This window comes from Balaenoptera physalus (assembly GCF_965194825.1).
Source record: "Balaenoptera physalus genome assembly, chromosome: 10".
Lineage (NCBI taxonomy): Eukaryota > Metazoa > Chordata > Mammalia > Artiodactyla > Balaenopteridae > Balaenoptera > Balaenoptera physalus.
Window position 1 is genome coordinate 18,892,652 of NC_138889.1, and position 7,651 is coordinate 18,900,302.

At 40.5% G+C, this 7,651-nt stretch overlaps 1 long non-coding RNA gene across 1 annotated transcript in view; it reads left to right on the forward strand.

Annotated features, from left to right (window-relative positions):
* The window catches only part of LOC309637116, a 276,838-nt gene that overhangs the window by 258,161 nt on the left and 11,026 nt on the right, over nucleotides 1–7,651 (forward strand). The window contains exon 2 of the long non-coding RNA XR_014250418.1: nucleotides 22–6,544. This is a non-coding gene — a long non-coding RNA (uncharacterized lncRNA). The remainder of the gene's footprint in view (nucleotides 1–21; nucleotides 6,545–7,651) is intronic.

A 7,651-nucleotide genomic window follows, 5' to 3' on the forward strand; every position in this document is an offset into this window, starting at 1 on the left:
CTCTAGTTGTGGTGAGCGGAGGGCTACTCTTCGTTGCAGTGCGCAGGCTTCTCATTGCGGTGGCTTCTCTTGTTGCAGAGCACGGGCTCTAGGCGCACGGGCTTCAGTAGTTGTGGCTTGCGGGCTCAGTAGTTGTGGCTCGTGGGCTCTAGAGCGCAAGCTCAGTAGTTGTGGTGCACGGGCTTAGTTGCTCCACGGCATGTGGGGTCTTCCCGGACCAGGGCTCGAACCTGTGTCCCCTGCATTGGCAGGCGGATTCTTATCTACTGCGCCACCAGGGAAGTCCCCTTGGGCCCTTCTTGATGGGGCTCAGGCTTCGTCCTTCCCCATCCCCCCAGAACACACACTGGGATGAAGACCAAAACAGCCAATGAAGGTCGTTTCCTGAACCTGCCTCCCTTTGGCCACTCACCTCTGTCACACTCATCTCTCCAAGTCCCTACCCCAGCCTCCAGGCTTTTCAGTGGCTTTGGCTTGTACGGAAGGGTTTCTAGTCTCTTTTGCTCCATTTACTGCATCCTCTTCTACAGTGATTTTTCAAACCATTTAAAAAGCATTTTTTAAACTAAATCGCCAGTGAAGCCCCAGTATAGATGAGTGATAATAGGATGGAGATGCCTTAGTTGGCTTTTAAGTTTTAGCATTTTCTGAACTACACCCCCCAACACAACACCCTGGTTTCTGTCCTAGACAACTGAACGAATGTTGATAATATTTAGTAAAACAGGGAAGACAAGAAGAAGAATGGGTTTTAGTTGAGGAGTGAGGAGGGTGAGAAGACGCTAGGAGATGGGTTTCATTTTGAGCATGCTCAACTTGAAACAGAAAAATCTAATATAACCTGGATAGAAGTCTGGAACTCATAGAGAGATCTCAGCTGGAGCTACAGATGTTGTGGGATGAGTGTGCAAAATTGTTCTATGACTGAACTGAATTTCTTCTTCAAGTCCCATGGAAATGGGTGGTAGACATTATATCTCAATCACATAGAGCCTTCCTTCACCAGGGGTGGGAGTGGGGAACTTACTTGGTGCCAGGCACAGGGGCTGGCACTTATTTTTGTCCATGCTCCTGGCACCCACTGAGATTACGCTGTGTAATCTGGTCCCAGATCACTGATTAACAAAGGTTGCAACATCCTCTTTTCTCAACCTCCATGCCTGTATCTCTCTCTCTGCCCCATTTCCATTCCCCACTCAGGAGCAAGGGAAATCACTCTTCTGTTCCTTGGGATGTTCTGGGCTGTGAAACCATCACATCTCTCCTTCTCCTGCACCGTGTTGAGAATAGGGAGAAGTCTCAACACTTTCTAGCCCATACTCACAGAACTGGCACAGTTTCCTATGTTCACGGTTTCCTAAATAAATAAGGATAGAGGAGAAATAAAAATATAATTAATAATACAAATTTGTTTTTTTTTTAATATGTTGAACTCTGTAATCTGAAACAGAAGGTAAATCTTTTTTTTTTAAGTTTTCCATGGAATATTCAAAAATTGACTGTATATAAAACCACAGAGAAATTTCCCCAAAGTAGAAATAATATAAAATAATATACTCTGTTTAAAATGCCATAAAATAGATACTAATTACAAAACTAGAAAACAAGAGACTCTACCATACAGAATTTTTTTAAATTTTCTGATAAACACTTTTGGAATAATGAGAAAACCAAAACAAAAAATTTAAACTCTATAGAAAAAAAGAAAAAAGAAAAAAGAAACTATATAGAAAGGAATTCTGCAGATAAGAATCTATAAGACACAGATAAAGCAGGGGAAGTGTGCAAAAGGGGATCTTAAATATTTATATTGATAGATAGAACAAATAAAGAATTAAGCATTTAAACTAAGGAATTAAAAAAGAATCAATATGGGGCTTCCCTGGTGGCACAGTGGTTAAGAATCCGCCTGCCAATGCAGGGGATACGGGTTCAAGCCCTGGTCCGGGAAGATCCCACATGCCGCAGAGCGAATAAACCCGTGCGCCACAACTACTGAGTCTGCGCTCTACAGGCCACCAGCCACAACTACTGAAGCCCGCGTGTGCCTAGAGCCCGTGCTCCGCAACAAGAGAAGCCACTGCAATGAGAAGCCCGCGAACCACAACGAAGACCCAACACAGCCAAAAGTAAATAAATAAAAATAAAATAAATTAATTAAAAAAAAGAATCAATACATTTAAAGAAAGCAAAAGGATGAAATTGATAAAAATAAAAGCTAACATTAATAAATGAACGAAGTAATAAGTACAGAAGCCAGATTGAGCTCGGTGAAAGGGAGATGAAGAAATGCAGACAGGATTTAAACAACACTTCAAAAGCTTGGCTGTGAAAGGGAAGAAAGACAGTGGGCAGCAGCTAAAAGTGGATGAGCCTTAGATAGAAATAGAAATGTTAAATATTTTGACAGTAGAGGAAAGGCAAGGATGGGTGCCAATACAAGTCAGACTGATAGGAATGAGCAAGAAACTAAGAGTTCACGGCTGGAAATTGTATTTTTTTCTGAAAATAACAAGTATGGAGGTACAGATATTTGAAATTTGAGGTGAGAACCAACAGCAAATGGAGGGCAAAGACTAGAGACATACAGAATCATTAGGTATTTTCAAAAACCTGGAAAACCGGGTAGGAGTTCATTCTTCCCAGAAGGTGGTTTTCTCCAGAGTGCTTAAAAGTCTGGGTGCAGGAAAAGTGAAGATAGTGGGTTGATTTAATGTTGGAATTTTCCTAAGCAGGTGGAACAGAAGGCTAAATGGTAAAAGTTAGAAGAAACAGTCATATATTCACTTATTGAAAATGCATTCATTGAACACCTATTATGTCAGATAATAGGTTAATGTTTAAGAGCATAGACTCTGCAGCTAAACTGTCTAGATTCAAAATCTAGCTCCACCATTTATAAGATGTATCCTTGGACACGTTATTTCATCTTTTTTTTCTTTTTTGCCTCTGTTTTTTTAATATGGAACTCATGAAGACAGTAACTTACCTCATGGAGTTGTTGAGAAGATTAAATGAGTTGATTCGAAGAACTTAGAACAGAAATTTCACTTCTGGGGACTTCCCTGGTGCTGCAGTGGATAAGACTCCATGCTCCCAATGCAGGGTGCCCAGGTTCAATCCCTGGTCAGGGAATTAGATCCCACATGCATGCCTCAACCAAGAGTTCTCATGCCACAACTAAGGAGCCCCTGTGCCGCAACTAAGGAGCCAGCAAGCCGCAACTAAAGGAGCCCTGGAACCGCAAATAAGGAGCCCGCCTGCCACAACTAAGACCTGGTGCAACCAAATAAATAAATAAATATTAAAAGAAAAGAAAAGAAATTTCACTTCTGGCCAGTAACAAATACTGGAGTTGCCTTTCACCATAAACAGCTACAAAACTAGACAAAATGACACAACTGTTTTAAGGCTTTGGACAATAGATAGTACACAGCTGCAAGCCCTCAGAGAAGGAAAACACATAAAGTGAGCACAAGAAGCTGGAAACCAGGAAGAGTCCAACAGTCCTGCTGAGCTGAGAAAGCGAAGATCGGAGTTTAGAGCTGCTATTAGAGCAAATGGAACTCGTGGGGCTGGCTGTCAGGGAGGAGGAAGTTATATAGAGGGGGCTCCAGAAGTCTATGTGGGCATGTATTCATTTGCCAGGGCTGTCATAACAAAGTACCACTAACTGGGTGGCTTAAACAACAGAAATTTATTCTCTCATAATCCTGGAGGCTGGAAGTCTGAAATCAAGGTGTCAGTGGGGTTGGTGTCTTCTGAGAGCTGTGAGGGAGAATGTGTTCCATGCCTCCCCACTGGTGTCCGGTGGTTTACCGTCAATCTTTGACATTCATTGGCTTGAAGATGTATCACCTTGATCTCTCCCTTCATCTTCACATGGCTTTCTCTTTGTGCATATGTCTCTGTGTTCAATGTCTTTTTTTTATAAAGGACACCACTTCTATTGGATTTGATAGATGATCTCACTCTGATGACCTCATTTTAACTTAATTACCTTTATGAAGACCCTATTTCCAAATAAAGGTCACATTATGAAGTGTTAGGGGTTCAGACGTCAACGTATCTTTTGGGGGAACACAATTTAACCCATAACAAGGGTTCCCTGTCAGTTTTTGGTCAACAAACAGGCTGCACATGCACAGGGTGAGACTTTGTAAGAAACTGGCTGCTATAGAGTTGAGAGCAGAATGGAAATATTAGAGATCACATGATGCTGCAAGTCAGTGTTCAAACCAGAGTGGAGAGATCTTCTTGTTACAGGATGTACTCTCAGTATTCAGCTGAGACACTAGAAAGTTCTGCTTTGGGAAGAAGGATTATGCCCTAAAATAAAGACTACTTTAGACTCACCCTAACAAAGCCTAAAACCAAGCCTTGACGGGGCAAGGAAAGTCTCTGATAAGTTAATTACCCACCAAAACAAAACACAACACTCTTTAAAGGAGAACAGCATAATCCAGACTCCTTCAGATAGATCACCCGTAATATCTAGCCTACAACAAAAAAATCACTACATAGGCCAAAAAGCAGGAAAATATTACCCATGAAAATAAAAGCTGTCAATGGATACAGACTCTAAGATGATCTGGCTGTTGAAATTAGCATCATGATTATCCAGAAAGTGGTTTGAAAATACATATTCCCAGGTACCACACCTACAGCTTCTCATTCGGAAGGTCTGGGATAGGTAATCAGATATTTGAGTGTATTTTTAAATAAGCAGAAAAAACTCCATGAGTTTTGGTGCACAGCTGGTGTGGGAACCACAGCAAGTACAGTGACTGACAAGCTTCAGAGGCTGCAAGATAAAGAAGGAATTTTGTGAAGAAGTGGGAGAATTGTACAGATGTTCTGTTCAGGTGGGAGAGGCTGGGCAAGGGACTAAAACACGAGATACAGTTAGCTGATCTGAGGGTTCCTTTCAGCCGTCACACCAGGGACCCTGTAAGAGGGAGCAAGGCGATTGTTACTCTCATAGCTCCTGAGTGCTTCTGAGCGGGCAGTGGTATCACCACTCTATGGACCTAAAGTAGGGTCGACCAGATGACCCTACTCCACAAAGTCTCTTCAGAACATTTCCTCCATTTCATCCCTATCATCCAGCCCCATTTTGGGCCCTCATCATCTCATAACTGAAAAGTTAATAATAATCACCCCTTTCTTCAACAGGTCAGCAGCAGGGCAGGTGGGAAGGAGATTTAAGAGAAATAACAAACTGATGCAATGTTTGGACCTAGTTTGGCTCTTAATTCAAACAGATCAACATTTAAAAGTTATTTTTGAGGCAATCAGGGAAATATGAATATGGACTGAGTGATGATACCAAGAAATCATTTCTAATTTTTTAAAGCATACAAATGGCATTGAAGTTACATAAGAAAAATTCCTTTTTTAAAAACTGAAGTATAGTTGATTCACAATGTTTGCTGTCTGGTATACAGCAAAGTGATTCAGTCATACATATATATATACATATTCTTTTTCATATTGTCTTCCATTATGGTTTATTACAGGATATTGAATATAGTTCTCTGTGCCATACAGTAAGACCTTGTTATTTATCAAGAAAATTCATTTTTTAAAAAAGTAGACACTGAAGGATGTAGTGGGGCAGAGAAGGGAAATGACATGATGCCTGAGATTTTCTGTAGAATACTTCAACAGAAACAAAGAAAAGGAAAGAGAAGTGAAAGAAGGAGAAAGAAGGAAAGAAAGAAGAAGCGAGTGTGGCCAAATCTTGATAATGTTGAATCTGGGTGATGAGTTTTATGAGGTTCATCATATTATTCTACTTTTGTGTATCTTTGAAACTTTTCATTAAGAAGTTTTCAACAAAGGGATAAAATGGTATCTGGCACAGAGTAGTATATTAATATTGGCATTTGTTGTCATAACAGTTGTGTGGCAAGCACAGTTCTTAACACTAACGATGCAGTGGCAAACACGGCCAACAGGATCCTGGTTCTCACATAGCCCACGTGCAAGGAGAGTGGGGCCTGGACCATGATAAGTAAACAGGTAAAGAAGATAATATCAGACGGTGGTAAATGCTATGAAGAAACAAACTTAAATGGGACAGTCTGGGAAGACCCCACTAAGAGGCAGTATTTGAGCCAGGACCTGAATTATAGGTGAAGGAGACAGCCAAGCAAAGATTTAGGCAGAGGGAACAGCATAGGCAAAAACCTGTTCTGTCTGGGAAGAGATAAAAGGCAGTGAGGCTGGATACACTGGTAAAGGCAAGTGGGAGAAGATGGGTCAGGGAAGTAGACAGTGGCCAGCAAGGAGAGAGGTATGGCTGGCTAGAAAGATGTAGTCCCATGGTAGGCAGGAATAATACAATTAGGAAAAGTCTTGCTTGTGATAACTTGAAAGACAGACCAAATATATACTGAGCCTATAGCTCTAAGAGAAACTTTGGGGAAAGGACCAGAATGGTAGTGTATGTAGGTTATACTCCAGCATTTGTAGCAAGATATTATTGAGATGAGTTCAGGGAAAAAATGGCAAGTTTCCAAGAGGAAATAAAAGAAAATAGGCTACCAGAAAACTCCTAGAGCTAATCAATGAATTTGGTAAAGTAGCAGGATACAAAATTAATGCACAGAAATCTCTTGCATTTCTATACACTAATGACGCAAAATCTGAAAGTGAAATTAAGAAAACACTCCCATTTACCATTGCAACAAAAAGAATAAAATATCTAGGAATAAACCTACCTAAGGAGACAAAAGACCTGTATGCAGAAAATTATAAGACACTGATGAAAGAAATTAAAGATGATACAAATAGATGGAGAGATATACCATGTTCCTGGATTGGAAGAATCAACATTGTGAAAATGACTCTACTACCCAAAGCAATCTACAGATTCAATGCAATCCCTATCAAACTACCACTGGCATTTTTCACAGAACTAGAACAAAAAATTTCACAATTTGTATGGAAACACAAAAGACCCCGAATAGCCAAAGCAATCTTGAGAACGAAAAATGGAGCTGGGGGAATCAGGCTCCCTGACTTCAGACTATATTACAAAGCTTCAGTAATCAAGACAGTTTGGTACTGGCACAAAAACAGAAATATAGATCAATGGAACAGGATAGAAAGCCCAGAGATAAACCCACACACATATGGGCACCTTATTTTTGATAAAGGAGGCAAGCATATACAGTGGAGAAAAGACAGCCTCTTCAATAAGTGGTGCTGGGAAAATTGGACAGGTACATGTAAAAGTATGAAAATAGAACACTCCCTGACACCATGCACAAAAATAAACTCAAAATGGATTAAAGACCTAAGTGTAAGGGCAGACACTATCAAACTCTTAGAGGAAAACATAGGCAGAACACTCTATGACATACATCACAGCAAGATTCTTTTTGACCCAGCTCCCAGAGAAATGGAAATAAGAACACAAATAAACAAATGGGACCTAATGAAACTTAAAAGCTTTTGCACAGCAAAGGAAACCATAAACAAGACCAAAAGACAACCATCAGAATGGGAGAAAATATTTGCAAATGAAGCAACTGACAAAGGATTAATCTCCAAGATTTACAAGCAGCTCATGCAGCTCAATAACAAAAAAACGAACAACCCAATCCAAAAATGGGCCGAAGACCTAAATAGACATTTCTCCAAA